The sequence below is a fragment of the Aptenodytes patagonicus genome, chromosome 3, assembly GCF_965638725.1.
Source record: "Aptenodytes patagonicus chromosome 3, bAptPat1.pri.cur, whole genome shotgun sequence".
Taxonomy (NCBI): Eukaryota; Metazoa; Chordata; class Aves; order Sphenisciformes; family Spheniscidae; genus Aptenodytes; species Aptenodytes patagonicus.
The window spans coordinates 37647239-37670386 of NC_134951.1; the positions used below are offsets into that span (position 1 = coordinate 37647239).

General features: G+C 42.2%; 1 protein-coding gene and 1 long non-coding RNA gene across 7 annotated transcripts in view; one reads left to right on the top strand and one right to left on the bottom strand.

The window, feature by feature from the left end:
• FILIP1 (filamin A interacting protein 1) overlaps nucleotides 1-22528 on the bottom strand; it is a 118900-nt gene extending 96372 nt beyond the window's left edge. For 3 of the 6 annotated variants that reach the window (XM_076333089.1, XM_076333091.1, XM_076333090.1), the window contains exon 1: nucleotides 22143-22528. The gene's annotated coding sequence lies outside the window, so the exon portion shown is untranslated. The remainder of the gene's footprint in view (nucleotides 1-22142) is intronic. The other 3 variants (XM_076333094.1, XM_076333088.1, XM_076333093.1) reach the window with 2 other exon arrangements.
• LOC143157898 (uncharacterized) lies at nucleotides 6218-7902 on the top strand. The gene is made up of 2 exons (XR_012994867.1): nucleotides 6218-6440; nucleotides 7762-7902. It is a non-coding gene; the product is annotated as an uncharacterized LOC143157898 (long non-coding RNA).
• Nucleotides 22529-23148: the final 620 nt, after the last annotated feature.

The window sequence follows — 23148 nt, forward strand, 5'->3', positions numbered from 1 at the left end:
TGGAAGGTCAGCTGAGGTGGACACTGGGACCCAAAGGGAAGTCCAGCTCGCCTGGCAGGCAATGGTGAATGCCAAGCAGAGCAATGACACAAATCTCAGACCACAGAGAAACATGAACTGAGATGATTCTGATTCCAAATGAGTCAGCTGAAGATCCAAAGCATATTTACACTGGCAAAGTGTCAGTGTGATTGTTGATTATCCTCTGCCTTCCCGAAGACAGTGTTTCCATCCCACGGCAAAAGTGATGGACAATACCTATCACTGGCAAAGAGATCCTGACTGACAGCTACAAAGGTTTCATACAAGGGCTTGTCACAGTGCTATTCCTTCCCAGTGTCCCTCCCTAGCAGCAAGAGCAATCATGCTGTCCACACATTTTTTCCCACCGTGGCACAGGCTCTGCTGAGGAAGTATTGTTGAAACAGAGAAAAACAAGGGCCTTCAGCTCATTTTTTGTGCTGTAGCATCAGATGAAGAAGTAACTGTGGGAAGAGTATTGCTTAACCTTATAACCCTGAGATGGAGGTGCTCTCTGGAAATGGCATGTGCATAAGCCAGCTCCAACAGGTGAAATGTGAGGAACTGGGACAGCATCAGCATATGTGGACTATTCTGAGAAGTTAGCTACAAATCTCTACCAGGTATCCTCGGTGAGATACTTTTTTCAGCAGCTCTTAGCCTGGTATAATTTTTACAGGGATGGCAAAAGTCAATTCGCTACCACAGAGCAGTTCCCTGGCTGAATTTCAGTAGATCACTCTGGAACATGGAGACATTAAAGTTCTTCAGCAAAATGGTTATGGGATTGTTTTCACATGGGCAAACAACAATTTTCTCTCGTCTCATTCTTGGAAATGCTCAAAGCATTCTAGTTGAAACTTCCAAAAACAATTCAGACTCAGCCAGACATCCAGCCTGAACAACTGAAGTTTGGCAAAGCTGTAAACAACTGGGCTTCATACAAGACTAGATTTTTTAATGAAAAACGTCAGGCAAATTTAGATAGGGGTCTTGTTATCAGCTTGCTCTGTAGTATGTCTTCTCTTCTATGTCCCAGCTTAACATCACATTTGGAAGTCAATTGGCATACCTGACTTTTAATATAGCATTTTATATCTGCTTACATATCTGTTTCCCATTTTCATCTATTTCTAATTCCTAGTTGATTATCTGTATTTTGCTAACACAATGATAAAACTTGAGACTAATAGAAATCCTTCAAATGCCTCTCTTAACAGAGTTTCAGATTATTTTCTAGATCAGAGAAATCTGTGTCAGCCTCACAAAAGTATCTGGATGGAACATCTTGATTTTTCCCAGTTTTCTCATGACTTTAAGGAAGGACTCACAAAGAAAATTTAAGAGAATGCTACTGAAACAGTTGACTTAGATCAGCTAGTTCTCTTTCTAGAATTAAACAGATGAGACTCAGAATGTACCTACGTTGATAAGACTGCTTATCAACAAATCCATTCTCTCCCTTCTGTGTTCAAAAAGAAGCATTTTTAAAGATGCTAAAAATAAACCCAGAGGTTTTATTAAATAAATTCATATTTTCCATATATTTTTGTTTGTAATTGAAACATCAGAAGTAGTGTCTGTTCTGACTTTCACTATCTTATTCTCAGTAGATTTCACGGTTTCTTAGGGAGTACATGAAAAAAGGAGATGGTCATGGTCAGTGAACTGACATACAGAGCACATTCTCACAGATGCCCTAAGAAATTTCTAAATATTCCTTATAATGGTTTCAGCCAAACTTGCTAAGTTTTTTCCTTTATATGATCTGCAAATGACCTATTTTGGCAGCACTCTGAAAATATATAAAAATAACATAACGTCTGCAATTTATGTTTTCCTGCCTGCAATGCTCTATGACAGCATTTTTAAGATGAACCTATCTGACACTCTGCCAGACTTCTCTGCGATGTCCTTGGGAATTTTGACCTATTAACTACAATGGAGTTTTAATGCAAGCTGTTTAAAGCAGGCTTGTTTCCATAAAGTAACTGTTTTGATTTTAGGGGTTACACAGATGAAATGCTACTCCTCAGAGTTAGAATCCAGATGATTCCACTGAACTGCATGACAGAATTGCAAAGTTTTTGCCATCCTTCAGAAACCCGTGGAAGGAGAGTTGTACCAAAGAATACAAAATAAAACAAAAATTAAAATACAACAGTACCTACACTAGGTACTTACTGTACTTAAACTGTCAAAGGCTACATAATCTAGTATCATCACTGGACTCACAGAAAACCTAGGTTTGTTGCTTTCTTCATAGTATAGTGACACCATATTATTTATTCGTACCGGTAGATTCTTTTTTCAGTGATGGCTTTGTGCTTGCTTAGGTTCTTTCTATGGAGAGAAATGGGAATATGAGGTTAATACCAATATTGTCCAGCACTAAATCAGTTCCCGTGGTCTAGAGAAGGGCTGGGACACGGGCACACTATCTCTAAAGGCTCAAGGGTGTGCTTTTCTCACTTAGCCCCTGGTGTTACAGCTACACATCCGTCCTGCTGCCAAGGCTTTGCCCCTTGGGGATTCCCACCGCAAGGGGGCCTGGAAGCAGAACAGTCTGATTAGAGCCTGCAGCTGAAATTATGCTGGGCAATTTCTTCTAGTAAACAATTTATCCCACCTAAAAGCATGGGTTTGAGTACTCTGAAGCAGATTTGGGTCAAATTCAGTATAAAGTTTCAGAGAAACAAAAAATGAAAATGGAATGTATGAACTGCAGAAACAGTTCCTTTTGCTATTTCTGATCTTTTTTCCCCCACACTAACACCACAAGAAGTCAGAGGTACTATCAGAGTGAAGCAGAAAAATGATGAGAAAATTATTTCTCTGCCCTCTTTTTCCACATGTCTCAGTTCCCTGTCAAAGCCCAGTAGTGGGCTTTTAAGTTCTCACTATATAGAAAGAAGCTGTTGTTCAAATTGTCTGCATGATTCAAAATGGGTATTTGAACAAAAATGAGTGAATTTTGGGTCACAGGGAGTAAGAACAACTCTATGACTTTACCATTTACGGAAGAAGGGGCAGGCAACTCAAGAAGAGTACAGGGATCTCGTTAGGTCGTGCAGAGAGGAAATGAGAAAGGCAAAAGCCCAGCTAGAACGCAATCTGGCCGCTGTCGTTAAAGACAACAAAAAATGTTTTTACAAATGTATTAATGACAAGAAGAGAGCCAGGGAGAATCTCCATCCTTTATTGGATGCGGGGGGGAACATTGTCACCAAGGATGAGGAAAAGGCTGAGGTACTCAATGCCTTCTTTGCCTCAGTCTTTAACAGGCAGACCAGTTATCCTCAGGGTACTCGGCCCCCCGAGCTGGAAGACAGGGACAGCGAGCAGGATGAACCCCCCATAATCCAAGAGGAAGCAGTCAATGACCTGCTACGCCACCTGGACACTCACAAGTCTATGGGGCCAGATGGGATCCACCCGAGAGTGCTGAGGGAGCTGGTGGAGGAGCTCGCCAAGCCACTCTCCATCACTTATCAGCAGTCCTGGTTAACGGGGGAGGTTCCTGGTTAACAGGGGCGGTCCCGGGCGACTGGAGGCTTGCCAATGTGACGCCCATCTACAAGAAGGGCCGGAAGGAGAATCCGGGGAACTACAGGCCTGTCAGCCTGACCTCGGTGCCGGGGAAGATTATGGAGTGGTTCATCTTGAGGGCGCTCACAAGGCATGAGCGGGACAACCAGGGGATCAGGCCCAGCCAGCACGGGTTCATGAAAGGCAGGTCCAAGGCTTGACCAACCTGATCTCCTTCTATGACCAGGTGACCCACCTAGTGGATGAGGGAAAGGCTGTGGATGTGGTCTACCTGGACTTCAGTAAGGCCTTTGACACTGTCTCCCACAGCATTCTCCTAGAGAAGCTGGCAGCTCACGGCTTAGACAGGTGTACTCTGCGCTGGGTCAAAAACTGGCTGGACGGCCGGGCCCAGAGAGTTGTAGTGAATGGAGTTGAATCCAGTTGACGGCCGGTCACGAGCGGTGTTCCCCAGGGCTCAGTTTTGGGGCCAGTCTTGTTCAATATCTTTATCAATGATCTGGATGAGGGGATTGAGTGCACCCTCAGTAAGTTTGCAGACGACACCAAGTTGGGCGGGAGTGTTGATCTGCTTGAGGGTAGGAAGGCTCTGCAGAGGGACCTGGACGGGCTGGATCAATGGGCCCAGGCCAATTATAGGAGATTCAACAAGGCCAAGTGCCAGTCCTGCACTTCGGCCACAACAAGCCCATGCAGCGCTACAGGCTTGGGGAAGAGTGGCTGGAAAGCTGCCTGTCAGAGAAGGACCTGGGGGTGCTGGTCGACAGCCGGCTGAACATGAGCCAGCAGTGTGCCCAGGCGGCCAAGAAGGTCAATGGCATCCTGGCTTGTATCAGAAGTAGCGTGGCCAGCAGGAGTAGGGAAGTGATCGTGCCCCTGTACTCGGCACTGGTGAGGCCGCACCTCGAATACTGTGTTCAGTTTTGGGCCCCTCACTACAAGAAGGACGTTGAGGTGCTGGAGCGTGTCCAGAGAAGGGCAATGAAGCTGGTGAAGGGTCTGGAGAACAAGTCTTCTGAGGAGCGGCTGAGGGAACTGGGGTTCTTTAGCCTGCAGAAAAGGAGGCTCAGGGGAGACCTCATCGTGCTCTACAACTACCTGAAAGGAGGTTGTAGTGAGGTGGGTGTCGGTCTCTTCTCCCAAGTAACAAGCAATAGGACGAGAGGAAATGGCCTCAAGTTGCGCCAGGGGAGGTTGAGATTGGACATGAGGAAAAACATCTTTACTGAAAGAGTGTTTAAACATTGGAAGAGGCTGCCCAGGGAAGTGGTGGAGTCCCCATCCCTGGAGGTATTTAAAAGACGTGTAGATGAGGTGCTTAGGGACATGGTTTAGTGGGCATGGTGGTGTTGGGTTGACGGTTGGACTCGATGATCTTAGAGGTCTTTTCCAACCTTAATGATTCTATGATTCTATGACTTTGCATGTAGGTTTGGGTCTTCCCAAGTGCCAGCTCTTGCTCTGGTGAATTTTTAAGTATTTCATACAAAGTAGATTTTTTTTTCTGCAAAGAGTCATCTCAGAATACCTTGTATTTAAAGTATTTTCCTGGGAGGTGGAAGACTGTGTTTTAATCCCTATATTGTAGCAATAAAGCATTCTAACCTTTTCCTTTCTGGGTTGTTCTGGGTTTTATTCATGGTTCCAAACTCCCACTTGTCTTCCTGTTCTTTAAATTTTTTTTTTGCTGGAAGAGCCCCATAATAAAAACAGTATTTTGCAGTCTGGTAAAATATTTAATCCAAACAAAAACTAATGTGCCTCACTGCAAATCCTGAAAAAACATAGCAAGGCAGTATTTGTTTTTACTTTTTAGATTCAGCCATCAATCACAAAAGTACAGATAAAAGCACAGTCTTAACCATAATTAATTTTCCTGGGAATTCCTTTGAAGGACTGAGCAATGCCTCCTTCCCACTTTTCTCTTTGGGTCTCTCTCTTACATGCTGGCTACTTCTGAAACCTGTCCTCCACCTTCTTCTTCTCCTCTCTTACAGCTTCAGAGGTTCAGGGGCAGAACTGGGAGCACTGTAAATGTTCTTGTTTTCTGTCTGGGAGGAAAACAGCGCTGCATTTGTGCAAAGTTCCTTTTGTGGGTGAATCACCACAGTATTGCTGAGTGATTTATTATTACATGAAAACTTTTATGAACCAAGAAATCAAAGCCTGTTTGCCAGGGGATTATACATGAAGATGGATAAAGTATTTTTTATATTGACAATGGTAACAAATATAACTAAAACAAAGATATTAGATGACAACTAATGTAAAATATCAATTGACATATTGCATAGCTATGTATGCAATATTATTTTTATTCCCAGATTCAGGTGCCTATTTTCTTAGAGCACGGGAGAGGAGATGAAGGGAAAGAAGAGGAGCTGTTGCTGTGCTGTTAGCAACCATGGGATGGCTGATGCGCTCCCCCAACACATGACCTGACTGCAGCCCTGTCTCTGCTGCTCCATTAGGAGTGACCAGTATGAATAACTGCATAGTTACAGAGTTGCACTGTGATGCAGGTAAAGCCACGAGGAAGGCAGCATTTTCAGTCTAAGTAAGGGAGCCTTGAGATAGGGTTGATGTTTGGGGTGAACTGAAATGTTATCTGTCAGCTGTAGCTGTCAGCAAAAATATTAAAGAAAGAGCAGCTGCATCATGCCACAAGCAGGGGAGTGGAGCAGTCGTAGCTCCAAAATAGATTTTAGTCAGACAGAGTTTTCTTTTAATGAACCCCAGTAATAGTCACGGACTGTTTATTTTCAAACCTGCTTTGAGCCAGTTGATAATGCTACTGCTTTTAAAATGTTTTAAACAAATGCTTGAGATGCAAGTAAAGAAGAGCTATTTAGAATAGGACTTACTGAAAGGTATGTTACTACTCCTATAAAATGTAATTTTTCCTACTAATTATTTTCAGCTTCTGTAGCTTTAAATTTACCCTCACCATTTTAGTGTATAAGTGCTGATATAACAATAAAATTGATATGACAATAAAAAATCATATCCATGTTTCCCAGCTGGAAGAAAAATTATTGGCTTATTATAGCTTCTGTAGCATTTATTCTTCCTTTTCAGAACATTTAATTAATAAGATACTAAGCTATCCTGAAAATATTTATTAAAGAATAACATCTTACAGTCTTTTTGGGTTGCCATTAAAGAAAGTAATAAGCAGCAGTCTCTTCTGGATCTTGAATTCCAAGATAAATGTAATAAAGCTTGTGGCAGGGTGTTATTGTTTACTGCTTGGAAAAACTTATGCAACAGCAGAATACTGTTCTGATTTTTGAGCTGCTGCTAATGAAGTACAACCAGACAGGGTACATTGCCATGAGTCAGGAAATCTGGATGTTCCTGGACAGAGGCCAAGGGAGCTTAGACACATCAGAGATGTGATGTATATGTATCCTCTGGGGGAGATACACTGAGTTGTTTTCAAGCATCTCAAGCTGCCTGATTCAAGAAGCAACCAAATGACCACCCTGAAATGAAGTTACTAGCTGTCTGTTTCTCAGACTCCCTTGTTTTTACACCAGGAAAACAAGAATTAAGTAGGCTGTCCAGGGGAGCTTAGAGATTAGATATTAGGTTCAGCCTTGAGACAGCAGGTCCAAAACCCTGAGGGTTTAACTTTGTTCTTTCACTATAAAAAGAAAAAAAAAAACCGCAAACCACTAAAAAGAACAAAAAAAACCCCCTAAATTAAAAAAAAAAAAATGGTATGCTACAATTTACTGTGAGACTTTAAACAAACCTCTTGAACTCACGGTCTGCTAAAGAATGGTATGACTTTTTTGTAAGATGCTACCATTGTAATGGGGAGAAGCTCCACTCTCCACAATGCAAAATCTTTTGCTGAAATACTGCTACGTTTCAGTACAGCACTACGGTACATATGCAACTCCCTAGCATTTTTTGAGCCTTCAGAATGTTGTTACTGTGGGACCCTATTTTTTGAGTGAATTTAACTGGTTTCCTAAAGTTAGTTGGGATCACGTAAAAGGGTGCCACTGCTTCTTTTCCTTTCCACTCCCCTTTCTTGCAGCTTAACATAACCGCCCCAGGAGACTTTCATTTTTCACTCTCCCCTACCTTTTTTTGGCAGGTGTGTTTTCTCTGTCTTCCCACAACCCTTCCCTGCATCATGGCCCAAGGGAGGACTACAGCTTTCACTGCCTCTCCCAGCAGAGCAGGACATGCAGAGCAGTTTTCTCCCTGCGCAGCCTGTGCTGGTACACCCAGGTACGTGGGTGGCTGCTTGGACTTCCACATTTCACACCTTTCATCAGGGGAAGCTCTCACAATAAAGACCTGACCTCCTTTTCATGATATCCAAGGATGGGTCATTTATTACCCCATTCTTTTCCCCCCTGGAAAGGCTCTCAAGTAAACTAAGAAATAATTTCCAGACCTCCTACTTTGATCTGGACTAGCTTTGGGCCTGCCTTTGCAGTTGCCGCTGCCGTTACGCTGTGGCAGGGCACGGTGTGGCAGACCTGCGTTGCCTTTGACGGTGTTTCGGGAGCTGTGGCTGCAAACCTTGGCCTGCCTCTTCTGTGCCATGGCACATATGTGAGCGTGGGACTCTGCCCTGCTCTCGGACTCACTGTCCCTTCTGCTTACCGGTATTGCCAGCTGCACACATTCAAAATCTCGAGATAATCTTTCAAAGTTGTGTTTCAGGAGATTTTAAAGCAATACATCACAGCATCAGATCATCTAGAGCTCATAGACTTCAACTCTCTTGAAGCCATCAGGACTGTTTTTTTCTAATTTTCTCTGGTTTTAATTAAAGCTGAGAGTCATGTAATGGCAACCTAATCCCTAGGGTAAGTCCTTATCAAAAATCTCCGTTGCCAAGAGAGTCACCTGAGCTGCCGCCATTGCTTTAACAAAGCAGGCAGGACTGGAGACCCTGGCTACTTACTGAGCCCACAGGAGACAGGCAGTACCGTGGGACGTTTCTGTTTTCCAGGCGCTCTCTCTTCCCCCAGCCAGTACGTGGAGTTCACGTGGCCTCCCCCCAGCCCCACAGTGGCTCCAGGGCTGCCCCACTGCCAGCTAATTTGGGCAGTCACCACCTGCCCATCCCTTCCCTCAAAGGTCCTTTTTCCTCCAAGCTGTTTTTTTCCTCAGCAGCCTCCTTCTTGTACCAGGCAGCTTGTCCTGAGCACTCCCAAAATAACAAGCTCACGAGCTGACAGCACCGTCTTTGCCCTGTGAATTACCTCCGGTACAACTGAACCTGACGGAATGGTTTTGTTTTTCCTGAAACATCTTAGTATTGACACTAGTTTGGTTTCTATTTTGGTATGGTTTTGTTCTTGCAGCTTCCTGGTCACATCCTTCGTCCTCCTCTTTCCTTTTTCTGCTGTGCTTTACCAGTATGGCTGATGTCTTGCTAATGTAGGGTACATAGGGTACATAGTACCCTACCCAACTATGTAGGGAACATAGTTGTACCCTACAACTCAGGGTACTGCTATGCTTCCCTCTGAGGAGCTCTTCTAAAAATACATATTCTTGTCATTCAGACTAATTCAACTTCTATTCCTACTTCTCCCAGCAGAATCTGGTTTCCAAGGAGGGCTATTTAAGTCTCCTTATTCAAAGCTGTTGACATGATGTTCAATACTGCAACATCTCAGGGTGTCAAAGTCACTACTATATTTATTCTTGTAACACCCCAGGTGTTACTAGAAGTGTAGAAGTAAATAATTTGCTGAGAGTCATGCAAGAGCCACTGATGTGAAAGCCAACCATTTAACCAGCTTTCCTCTCCCCCAGTATGATACCTAGCACCTCACATTTTAAGGTAACATTATTTGAAAGGGATAAACAACAAAATTCTAACATGGCATGAATATTTTGGAGAGGGAACCTGAATTTAGCAAAGTGTTTCTGATTAATAAGCAATCTATCAGATGTCCTGCCACTCTTACAGCCTATTCCCTGCAGTGTGATTTAGTCTTTGTTTATACAACTAATGCTGGAGGTATCTAAATTAACCCTCCTTGTGTGCAGTTATGCTTGCCTCATTTTTAGATACTCACTGCTGTCTTGGAGGGATTTTTTGCGTTGACAGCAGTAGCCTGTAGAATTGTTCCCGCTCTACTTATTCCTTAACAAACTCTTACAAACTGTTGTGTTATGTTCAGGGTATTCACTGAACGCTTACATAGATTATTCAGTTTATTTCCGATATTTTCCGGTGTTTCCTTTGTGCCATCTAAGCTAAGGAGAAACTCATTACACTGTCTATAGGTAACCACGTATTTTTCGAGCACTTCATTAGTTCTCAGAGACCTGTGGTGATACAGGTTGTATCGTTGGTAGTGATACTGAACAGGGGCTAGAAACTAGTATGACTGCAGGGAATTTGTTTTCTTGGAGCCAGGCAGCTGTGTCACTGTCACAGAGAGGGCTCTGAACAGGTCCTCCCGGGCTCCCAAGTACCACAGCCATCCTGTTGTGTGTTTCCATTTACAAATAGATCAAATTCTGTATCAAAGGTACTTACATTGTATCCCCTCCATCTTTCTAATAAAAAGCTGTTCCAAAATAATTTGGGGTTTAAGAACACGTTCTCTGAAAGCGGGAAAATCAGTTTAGTTATTTTTTTCTCCAACCCATAAGCTACTTTTAAAATCACTGCCCATATGGATTCAAGGCAGGGTAGGTAAAGATGCTGTTATCTGGTTAACCCATGGTTTAGATGCCCCTAGCTTTAAAACACTAAGCTTCCTGGCCTCCTGCTGAAGCACTTCTTGTCTGTCCTAGCCCATTCTGGTGCCTTTCAAAGCATGATCCCTTCTTCCTAAATCTCACTAACATTCTCACTAACTTAGCCCCCTCTGGAGCATATGGCAGCTTCTTTTATTAAAAAAGCTGCAAGGGTAATTTGTATGACCTCTGTGTGTGTGCAAGTCATATTAGCTCCTCAAGTTCCTCTCTGCAGCAAGCGCTGAGTTTGCTCTAGACAAGTACAATGGGATCTGAGACATCTGTACTCCACCAGCTGTGAGAATTCCCTAGCCTTTTTCCACTCATCTCTGATGATGATGGCAAAATTTTAGTTACAGTATCCAGTTTTAGGAACATTACTTGCTGATTCGTCTAAAGAGAAGAAGAATACCTGTCTTCAGTGGTTATTGTTAATAGGTATGAGAAATCCTATATGGAAAGACTGCCTGCCACATCCCTTTGAGTGCCACAAGGCCACTACTTTGTCCTTGCTTCATGCTATGGTAATCACCACCAGGTAAATTTAGATGCTTCCACAACCAAGGGCTTTTCTAAACCAAAAGAGCCTAAGCTAGTCTCATGTTAACCAGAACTCCATCTAGGAATTCTGTTTGCCATATGTGCATCACGCTCTGCTCCTGATTAGGATACAACTGGAAAGATACGTTCAGTAAGAAAAGAACTCAGCCATGGAAGCAGTCTCCAGGGTTTCCTTCCTCAATAGCAGCATCTCTGTTTTCCTTCCTTATTTGCTTATTACTTACAATCTCAATGCTAGCCTTTCAGCTTATTGGACTACCTGGAAAGATAAAGATAGAATATACTTAACTTTTTTTTTCAGAATGCTTTTGCAGAGAGATGGCACCTTAATGGCATCCTAATTCTAAATGTTTGACTTTCAAAGAGAATGGGGCAGGGAGGAGGAGGAGGAGGGTGTGCATTCTAAAAGCTGGAGTAAACTAGCATGGAAAATTACATACAAGATTTTTGGTTCTTATTATGCTTATTTTAGGATATAACACATCAAACATAACAAAATCAAACAAAAAAAATCCTACAGATATTGCTTCTTTTGCAATTTTGAAAGTGCTAAAGGCCTGTGATTTATGTTACTATCAACCATCTCTCCAGCCATCTTTTATTCAGCGTATGGATTTCGACAGACTGATTATCATCACTGGCAAAATATTCCTCAGCCAGACACATTCAAAACTTTGTGATCCAAATAAGATGTGAGACCTTAGAATAATTACAAATTAGAAATACTCAAGATAACTGAAAATAATCAAAGCCCCGAGCAACCTGATCAGACTCTGGAGTTAGTCCCGCTTTGAGTGAGACTGGACAACTTCGGTCAGTTCCTTCCACCTAAATTCTGGTTCTGTAACTCCATAAGTTGCACCTCTCATTCAGAGGACATGCTACTGTGACCCTGCCTTTTACTATTTGCAATATGATGCCTTTTGTGACTTGGATTCTAGCTTCTGTCTCCTGCCACTTGAAGCAGCAGTGGTTCCCATAGCCAGCTGCCTCGTAACACATGGTTCCTCTGGCACTCAGGAGCTCTGTTGCCATGTGTGTCCCTCCGTGCGGAAGGGACATCTTGTTCTGTGCTATGTTCGACATGCTTGAGGACATCTAGCATGGCATTGTTCCCTTCCTTCTGTTTCCTGACCAGAGTCAAAAATTAGAATGTTTATTTTTCTCTAAAGAATTTTATCAGACTGAGGAACTGAAATCCTTATCTACTGGAATATAATTCCTGTTTCTTTTTATTACAGAAGTCCTTGTAGAAGAATAAAAAGAGGAGAAATAAGACACTGTAGAAGAACTACTGCATCTTTTACTTTAAAAGTTAGATCTAAGAGGTTTTGTGATTACAGATTGTGCTGGTTTTGGCTGGGATAGAGTTAATTTTCTTCACAGTAGCTACTACGGGGCTATGTTTTGGATTTGTGCTGAAAACAGAGTTGATAACACAGAGATGTTTTCATTATTGCTGAGCAGTGCTTACACAGAGTCGAGGCCTTTTCTGCATTTCACACCACCCCACCAGCAGGTAGGCTGGGGGTGCACAAGAAGTTGGGAGGGGACACAGCCGGGACAGCTGACCCCAGCTGAGCAAAGGGATATTCCATACCATATGACGTCATGCTCAGCATATAAAGCTGGGGGAAGAAGAAGGAAGGGGGGGACGTTCGGAGTGATGGCATTTGTCTTTCCAAGTAACCATTACACGTGATGGAGCCCTGCCTTCCTGGAGATGGCTGAACACCTGCCTGCCGATGGGAAGTAGTGAATGAATTCCTTGTTTTGCTTTGCTTGCGTGCGCAGCTTTTGCTTTACCTATTAAACTGTCTTTATCTCAACCCAACAGTTTTCTCACTTTTACCCTTCCAATTCTCTCCCCCATCCCATCACAGGGGAGTGAGCAAGCGGCTGTGTGGTGCTTAGTTGCCAGCTGAGGTTAAACCACTACAGTCCTTTTTGGCACCCAACGTGGGGCTCAAAAGGTTCGAGATAATGACAGGTTTGATTGGAATGTGCTAGATTGAATTTATACCTGTTATAGCTGTTTAACTATTAATCGGCAGGCTCCTGTGCTTGCCATGGGGCTTGCTTGCCTTACTGTATATTAGAGTCTAGTGCTCATTAGTGGCTGCTTTTTGCTTTCGCTGCTTGCTGTACTGCTGCACTGCTTATCATCGTATTCTACTGTGCCTGGGAACATTTTGATAACAGCAATGGCCATGCGCCTGGGCTGGCAGATGGCCAGGGCATCGCTGCTGTTTCTGTGCTGCTGTACTGGACAGGCTGGAACTCCAGTGTGAAATCGAGTCGAAGGGACTGTGACCTGTGGATGAGTCCATGCGGGAGCAGGACACCCCAAAGCGTCTGTGGCCGTGGATAAGCCGATGCCAAAACAGGTACATCTCAAAGCATCTGTGGCTGCGGTTATGTTTGTGCTACAGCAGGTATACCTCTGAAGGGACTGTGGCCCAAGGATAAGTCCACACTGGAGAAGGCACACCTCAAAGCATCTGTGGCTGTGGATAAGTCCATGTTGCAGCAGGTACACCTTGAAGCATCAGTGGCTGTGCATGAGGTCGTGCTGGAGCACCTCAAAGCATGTGGCCATGGATAAGCCCACAGCAGAGCAGGTATACCCCTGGAGGGACTTCAGCCATGGGTAAGGCCATGTTGGAGCAGGTTTACTTCTGAAGGGACTGTGGCTGTGAGTAAGGCCACGCTGGAGCAGGTATACCTCTGAAGGCATTGTGGCCCATGGAGAAGGCCATGCTGGAACAGGTGCATCTCAAAGTGACTGTGGATAAGTCAATGCCGCAGCAGGTATACCCCTGGAGAGACTGTGGCTCATAGATAAGGCTCCACTTGGAGCAGGTACAAGCCTAAAGGACTGCAGTCTGTGGATAAGTCCAAGCCAGAGAAGGGGCAAGGGGAGGACTTCATTGCAATGTTAAACCCTATGGTCTGGTCCAAAGGGACCAGGGGTGGAAATTGTAATGGAGATACCTTTAAATTGTTGTAACCCGGGATTTGAGTTGTGTGTTATAGGAATTACTATAGCAGGAACCACTCGAACCAGTGGAGGACAAGCCTTACAAGAAGCAGTGCAAGTGCAGCAGTGACCCGACCTGAGCTGGCTTTGGTGCCCAGTAACTCCACACAACACACCACCTCTCCTGTCCTGAGTGACCACCATAACAGACGGAGCCCAAAGTCATGGACTAAATGAACTCAATGGACATTTTGTGGACATTTCTGGACATTTTACAGCCATTCCACAAGGGTGGTCCATAGACTAAGGGAATGATATCTGTGTGTTATATCAAAGGATGGGAAGCGGGGCAGGTGGTTAATGAGGTTGTATTGGATAGTGTGGGACCTGAGCATGACATAAATGGTATGGAATAAGGGGTGGAGAATGTGCTGGTTTTGGTTGGGGTAGAGTTAATTTTCTTCATAGGAGCTAGTACGGGGCTATGTTTTGGATTTGTGCTGGAAACAGTGTTGATAACACAGAGATGTTTTCGTTATTGCTGAGCAGTGCTTGCACAGAGTCAAGGCCTTTTCTGCTTCTCACCCCACCCCACCAGCGAATAGGCTGGGGGTGCACAAGAAGTTGGGAGGGGACATGGCTGGGACAGCTGACCCCAGCTGAGCAAAGGGATATAGAATCATAGAATAGAATCATAGAATCATTGAGGTTGGAAAAGACCTCTAAGATCATCGAGACCAACCGTCAACCCAACACCACCAGGCCCACTAAACCATGTCCCTAAGCGCCTCATCTACACGTCTTTTAAATACCTCCAGGGATGGGGACTCCACCACTTCCCTGGGCAGCCTGTTCCAATGTTTCACCACTCTTTCAGTAAAGAAATTTTTCCTTACATCCAATCTAAACCTCCCCTGCCGCAACTTGAGGCCATTTCCTCTCGTCCTATCGCTTGTTACTTCGGAGAAAAGACCAACACCCACCTCGCTACAACTTCCTTTCAGGTAGTTGTAGAGAGCGATGAGGTCTCCCCTCAGCCTCCTTTTCTCCAGGCTGAACAACCCCAGTTCCCTCAGCCGCTCCTCATAAGACTTGTGCTCCAGACCCCTCACCAGCCTCGTTGCCCTTCTCTGGACACGCTCCAGCACCTCAACGTCCTTCTTGTAGTGAGGGGCCCAAAACTGAACACAGTATTCGAGGTGCGGCCTCACCAGGGCCGAGTACAGGGGCACGATCACTTCCCTACTCCTACTGGCCACACTATTTCTGATACAGGCCAGGATGCCATTGGCCTTCTTGGCCGCCTGGGCACACTGCCGGCTCATGTTCAGCCGGCTGTCGACCAACACCCCCAGGTCCTTTTCCGCCAGGCAGCTTTCCAGCCACTCTTCCCCAAGCCTGTAGCGCTGCATGGGGTTGTTGTGGCCGAAGTGCAGGACCCGGCACTTGGCCTTGTTGAACCTCATACAGTTGGCCTGGGCCCATCCATCCAGCCTGTCCAGGTCCCTCTGCAGAGCCTTCCTACCCTCGAGCAGATCAACACTCCCACCCAACTTGGTGTCGTCTGCAAACTTACTGAGGGTGCACTCAATCCCCTCATCCAGATCATCAATAAAGATATTAAACAAGACCGGCCCCAGTACTGAGCCCTGGGGAACACCGCTCGTGACCGGCCGCCAACTGGATGTAACTCCATTCACCACAACTCTCTGGGCCCGGCCGTCCAGCCATATTCCATACCATATGACATCATGCTCAGCATATAAAGCTGGGGGAAGAAGAAGGAAGGGGGGGACGTTCGGAGTGATGGCGTTTGTCTTTCCAAGTAACCATTACGTGTGATGGAGCCCTGCTTTCCTGGAGATGGCTGAACACCTGCCTGCCGATGGGAAGTGGTGAATGAATTCCTTGTTTTGCTTTGCTTGCGTGTGCGGCTTTTGCTTTACCTATTAAACTGTCTTTATCTCAACCCAACAGTTTTCTTACTTTAACTCTTCTGATTCTCTCCCCATCCCACCGGGGTGGGGGGAGTGAACAAGCGGCTGTGTGGTGCTGAGTTGCCAGCTGAGGTTAAACCACGCCACAGATGGTGGGACAAGTGAGATTTTGGGGATGAGTATGAATGACAGACACAGGAATTGAATAGCTTTAGCATGTGAAATATATGCCATTTTTTTTTTTTTTATATTTTAGTCAGCCCAATGCCAAAGCAGTCATGGTTAACCACATGTGCTTTGCCACCCTTTCATTTATGTCCTTGCTTATGGCTTTTAAAGGGATTTTTTTTCAACAGTCTGGATTATATATTTTAAAAGTAACGATGTTCTTTGGGTCGCATAACTAGATAGTGTGAGGTTTTATGAATATCCTATCTACTACATTCACAAATTTGAACTTGAGGATAAATTGTATATGTTTTTCTCTAGTGTATATTTGTTGTCACAGTAACTGCAGTTTTCCCAATAAATGGAAATTGCATCGTTTCCTTAGCATTCAGGTTATTGCACTGAAATAGCGCCATGAACTCACCACCACTTCTCCCTTCCTGTTGTCAAGCTAGATCTCATTTAGTTACAGGAACAGGCACTAAAACAGGTTAGTTTAGATATGTGCACATTAGAAAACTGAAGCAAGTCTGCTTAGCCCCATTACATCCTATGACTCATGCATGTGTGGGAAAGACCTTATTTTCACAGAGATCTCTTAGATAAACAAGGCAAGTTGGCAGCAATTCGATTACACTAATGTTAGCAGTCTCCTGCTTTCTGTTGCGTTCATTTGCTTTATATTTTCTGAAAAATGCAAGCAGTCTGATAAACTCTAATGAAAATTCTTGTACCAAGGACACAGGAGCCTTCATTTTCAATTACTTTTTTTAATAGGAGCGGCTTTAAAGCCAGTTTCTAAAAAAATCCTTTTCTGCTGTTACAATAGAATCCACTTTTTCTCAGTTTTTTTTTTTTAAAGTTTGTTAGTGAAGCTGTAGCTCTTGCTATCCACAGCCATAACACACTAGTTAGTCAGATACCTCCCCCCACCCAAACCTACAAGCCTCTAAATACTGTGGACTTCAGATAGAAAATGGATTTAGATTCCAAAATATTACTTTTACATATGCACTGGAACAAACTTTTGAACAGCATAAATCACAAAACATTATACTTTTTGACACCATTTCCCCAAAAAGGAAAAGCAAAGAAAGCAACCCTTACTGTATTAAAGAGCTCTTAAAGTACATAAATCAAACTGAAAAAGTTTATTGCAAATTCATCAAGGTTTTTGCTCTTGTTCTGAAACCCCACCAGTTTATATCTGAATGAGTCTGGCCCTATCATAGATAATTAAGATTTTAATTGCCATTTTATCAGCTTTGAAATGAAACTCATTTTGACAACGTACAGCAATCTTTTAGATTCACACACCCCTTTGCTTGTGTCAGCTAACAGCAACTAGATGGGTTGCCCATTTAAGGGAAAAAGTACAAGCCCCAGCCTATTTCCCTGTACTTCAGATGTGTTTGTCCCACTCCTTCAGCAAATGCATTCTGTAATGCCAAAAAGCATTTCTTTTCTTACAAAAGACACGCACACGTGCACACACATACACACATTTCTGATTAAGTTTCAGCTCTTATAGAGCTGCAAAATTAAGGAACTGGATGTTGGAATTCTTCATTTTCTTCTCAGTTCTACAATACCACATACAGCAATTTTCTATTAACTGCGGGGGGGGGGGGGGGGGGGCGCAGAAAGCAATGCCATTTCATTGCCTCAGAACACTACTCACTAAACAGCCCAGGATAAATCATGTATTTTAACAGCTGTGTATCTATGAAAGAATGATTTCAAAATAAAATGCAATTGTGCTTTTAGGGTATATGCTTCTGATTGTAGCAATTGTCTCTTTCTCTGTATTTGCAAAGTGTGTAAACCATTTTGGAGGACACCACCATCTATGTAATCTTACATATGATCTTTAGAGCTAGCATTTAGATTCTTTACTTTTGGAGAAGATTTATAGTCCAGCCAAAGCAGAATGAGAATGATAGGGCAAAGCCATCTTGAATTAAAAAAACAAAAAAAGCTGTCCCAATTTAGGAAGACTTTGTATTTGCATTGATATTAGTACTTATTTTGCTATGATGGTAAGATTAAAAAGTAATACAGAAAGTGCAGATTATCTGCAGAACCTGGAGGAGTAGGTGAAAAGACCCAAAATAAAGGGAAAAATCTAATCAAGCATCCAGAAAGGCAAAATTTTCACAAATACATTACGTATCACACAATATTCAACATGATTAGAGACTCCCACTGTCTCTCCTGAACAGGAAATAGGCACAATTGTTCCTGTCCTTTGGACATCAGTACTTCAAAGAATAACTACAGGACTGTGTTATAAATGTTTTATTTTTCTAGTATCACTAACTTGGTACAAATACTAGCTACTAAATGAGAAAAAGAGAGGTTAAGAAATCTTAATTCTTTATGAAATAATTGTTTCCTCAGTTATCTAATATCCTCCAATATCAAGAAAAGCCTGTATTCCCCAAATAATTCCCAGTATTCTGTATAAAATTAGGAAACAACTTTCAGTAGAAAACACTGAGCGAAATGAAAAGAGAAAAGGCTAAAAATGAAAAGCACCAGAATAAGATGATGAAGCAGAAAAGTATAGGTGTTTGTGCTTCTTGTAAAGAAATATTTAAACTTTTCTATACCACAGATTATCATTGTTTTATCACATACACTATTTTATCTTTCTAGCTTTCAGTTCTTATCTTAGGTTTTATATACTAAATATTTTTGGTGAAATAGGAAGTATGAATAGATGAAGTAGAGTCCCTGCTCCCTTGCCTTGTTGTTTCATCTGGCTTCTTCACAAATACTATAGCTCTATTTCTCCCAACGGCATTTTAGACATGTAGAAGGACAAAATCCCTGCCCCCAAATTCAGTTTATATATTAAAATAGTACAGCAAACTGCAACAACAGACCTTGAGAAAGGAAGGGAAGGAACAGGAAATTAGAGAAAAAGTAAAATGTCTCTTAGGAAAAAAAATATTTGGACAGGAATATAGATGATCCATTTTGTTAAATGCTCTTGAGGGGACTGGAAATTTATCTGTTAATTATTGAACACTAAGACCTGATCTTATTAAACTCAGAGGAAATCTCACTCTGAATTCAGTGGCATAAACCTGGCGTCTGACTCAGCACAGCTCTGAGGCACATTCTTAATTTATGCCTGGGGGCACATCAACTGAGTTAGATGAGATTACCAAAAGCCTTAAATTAAGCATGTGTGGAATCTGTGTGTCCTGGTTTCGGATACACCTGTATCGGTACAAAGCTTTTAGTATGGAAATGGCTACTCTGGTGAAATTGTGAACCAGAGGAACGTAACAGGGCATACTAGTAAAAGTAGGTATTTCCCAATATACTTATGGTTACTCCACAAGCTGCTTCCAGGAAACACAACTATATCTTCAGGAGTCCTACCTTGGTCGACATAGCTCTGTTAGTAGACAAGTTTAGTCTTTCCATGACATTAATGTCAGGTGCTACAGCAAGAGGCACTGTAGAAAAATCATAGGTCATTAGGTTAATTTCAAGCTTACTAAAGCCAGTAGCCTAGAGGACGGACCAGTTTACACCAGAGCCAAAGGTTAATAGTCTACCAGATATGAGCGGGAGCAGTATGGGAAAATCAAGGCAGATGTAGGCAGGGACAGAACAGTGCTGAGCTTTGAAGATGAATTTCAAGTCTTTGAATTTGGTGTTAAAAAGAACCAGACGTTCTATAAAGAGATTGAAAGATTGAGGTGATGACAAAACACTCAGTTAAGATGATGACTTTAGCTGTGGCTAGATTGGCTAAAAGAGGCCATAAATTATAATATTGCTGTAATGAAGGTGAAAGAACGAGCCACAGGCAGAGTCTGGAAGTGGATTCAGATTGGGAGGAATACACAGTCTTTAGCACCATGAAAGGCACCATTCATTCCACAGTTATGGGAATATAAACAAAATCAAAATAATATATTATGGGGAAAATAAATGGGTATGCTATGTCTACTTGTCTTCCAAGAAAATCTCTACAATGGAGTGTATTGCCAAAACCTAAATTACTTTTTGATTTGATATAAAATTGAGCTTGGTTTCACTGTAGTCATTAGTAGAATTGGCTGTTCTTCAAATATGAAACCATCTGTTGAATAGCCACATTACATATTCCACAGATTTGATTGGAAAATCCCAGACCCTCTTTGTGGACACCTGTTGAGAAGAGTAATTTTAGCCGCCTCCTCCATTTTGAAGTGGAAAGGAAGACAGATGCATGTAAAACCACAACTCCATGTGTTAGAGTTGAAGTTGTTATCAGACTGTTCAAAAGTCACTGCATTTGATAGTTATCAGGCTAATAAATTTGCCTTTTGCCTTTAAAAACATTGCTAAGAGTAAATAGTGCAAGAAAAGTAAAACTGTAAAACCATATATTATGCTGAGCATCAACTAAAACCAAAAAGCAGTCAATAATTAGCATAGCATTTTCCGAGATTTTGTCGTCCCTATATATTCAGAAGGTCAAATTTGCCATTTCTCCACAGTTTATTATTTGCCAACTCGGTCAAAATAAGAAACAGTAATTTTCACTCTAATGTCAAATTACTGTACAAATCATATTGTCTCAGTTTTAGTTCTCACTGTACAGCTTTCTTACAAAAAAATAACTTTCTCAGGGTATGTCTATGTTAAAAAGTAATACCAAAGTTTCCTTTTGAGATTTAGATCTGGGATACCTTAGTGCTGTAGTAATTCCACAGTAATGATTATCACATTAAATCATGGCCACCAAAAAGTATTCCTATTTAGTGCTTAAGTAGTGTGCCCCTTGCTATGAAATAAAATGTAAACTGTATTATTTTTGCTTTTAAGAATTTTCCTCCATCCTAATACTTCATTTTTCTTACTGTTTCACAGGCAGTTACATTCTCAGCCGCCAAGTCAAAGTTGCTTCAGAGTATTTTAATTTCATCCAATCTGTAAGCATGTCACTGCTAAGATGTGGTATTGATGTCATTTATATAGTATGCAGGGATGAAACTAGAATTATTTAGCTAAAGCAAGACCTTCTCATCTTCCTGAGGCAGTCCCAGAGTCCACAGACTGTGTCAAACACCACAGACAGTCAGCATAGACTCAGTCAGTCCATTCCTTCTTTAGGACTAGTATTTTTCATCTGAGACAATTCTACATAAATCTGTGAACAGGGTTTTTGCACAGGTTAAGTGTATTCTTTAAATCTTTGCCTTCATAACTGAATTAATATTGCATATGAATTAATAATCAGTATGTCTTTTTAAAATTCATGCATACTAGATTTCTTTTGTTTGGAGAAAATGGCTTTAAAAGATTGGGGGGGTGGGGGTGGGGGGGGTGTCCATTCTTCAATTGACCAAACAGCTTTTGTCAGTTCAGACAAAGCAAATCATACTAAGCAATTCCTCCCTTAAATTACATGGCCATTATGGGACCACAGGATATGCATTTCCAACAAACAGGCTTCCATTCTGCTGTCAGGGTGAAACATCTGAGAACTGGTTTCTCATTTATTTTGCTAAAAGAAACAAACACTTTAACAACGATGACCCAGCTCAAGCACACTCGGGTACAATAAACATAAGGTCAGTCTTTAGGACGGTTGCATTATACAGCTAATCAATCGAGCAGAGATTAATATTCGTTCTATGTAAATAAGTACAAGAGGAAGAACCAAGAGCTGTTGTCACAAGGACAGTACGAAAGGCACCAAGTGTGCCTGTGTGCTAAATGTTAGTAAGGAAACAAAAAGTACAAATGTGCTGGGTCACAAAGTATTCAGTAAATTCAGTTACTGAATGGCTATTTCCTCTCACTTATCACACAGGCTGTCACTGTTTTTAATAGCTGCTAGACTATCACTGGTAAGGGATGATAGGTATTCTATTCTTAAATATTGGTTTGTCTTCTGTCATCATGTAAGCAGATATAAGCAAGATACATGTCAAAATCTACACACATTTTTTCATATTACTACTAGCTACTTGATTATGCTCGTTCTAAGAACTGCAAAAGTTATTTAAGCAATGTTTTTCTGTCATGAAAGCGTAAAAAAAAAAAACCTAAAACTTTTATCCCAGCTTTCATCTACTGACGTTTCCAAATCATGCAGAAGATTGTTCATAGAAGGAAAGAGACAACAGTCACTAGAAAAGAAAATCACTTCTTTTTAAAAGAATGCATTGGAGTGGTTAGCTCAGTCTTACCTGTCAGCAACACGAACCTAGGAATATATCCTTCACACCGCAAGATCGCAGTAGCTTGTCCCACAGTACTACCACAGTAGTAGACTGATCCAGCCCAGGAGAACACGAAGAGAGAAACTTTTCCCACTTTTTGAGGTCTACCAGCAGCTGAAGCAATGAAGGAAATGGGGCAGAGAACAGAAGACTGGAGCTGCTTCTCGCAGAAATCCCAGGCAGGAGAAGTAGGAGGTATACTCTGTCTGTGTCTCACCCAGACTTTTGTTTAAAAGTTTTTTCAACTGTTGCTAGGTGGTGTTGGGCTTTGGCAGTTTAGTTCTCAGATTGTATTTCCCCTCTTCTGGTCTCTTCACACAGTGTTACAGCAATGACTTTGTTGAGCTCAGCTCGCTTGTGCTATATTTAACCAGTGTTCTCAGCAAGTCAAGCCTGTCAACAGCTGAGAAGTTTGGAGCAGGCTTTGCTGAGTTCCTCAGCTGCTGAATTATCAGTGGATGTAGCACTGCACAGCCCAGCTACTACATTCACTGAAAGATTGTGAGGAAACTGTCAAATCCTTTTAAGGGCTTCCAGTGACTTCACGGGAGTAATTACTATTTAAAGCACTAAGTACAAGATGTGTATTTAGGCATATATTTTAGACCGCTAGAGAAAGAATACTTGTGTTCACAGCAGATGAGTTCAATTATTTATACAGTGAGGATTTTCCTAGGACAAGTAGGAAGTTTATAATTTGAAAGGTATGCACTTCACTTGAGGAAAAATTACACGTGGAGAGAACTTTTTGCAGCATAATTTTTTACAGAGTTTAAATATATTAAGATGACACAAAGAAATTAATGAAAGGCTTAGGCTGGAAAGTTTTCAGTGTGATATTTATTCCAAAGACAACCTTTTTCTCCCAGACCAAGAGCTTCCTATAGTAATTCCTGCTCTGTCTCTAACTCTCAGTGAAGAAGAAAAGGAAAGCCACACAAATCCCGATTTGTTTGATATGAGTATTAGGAAC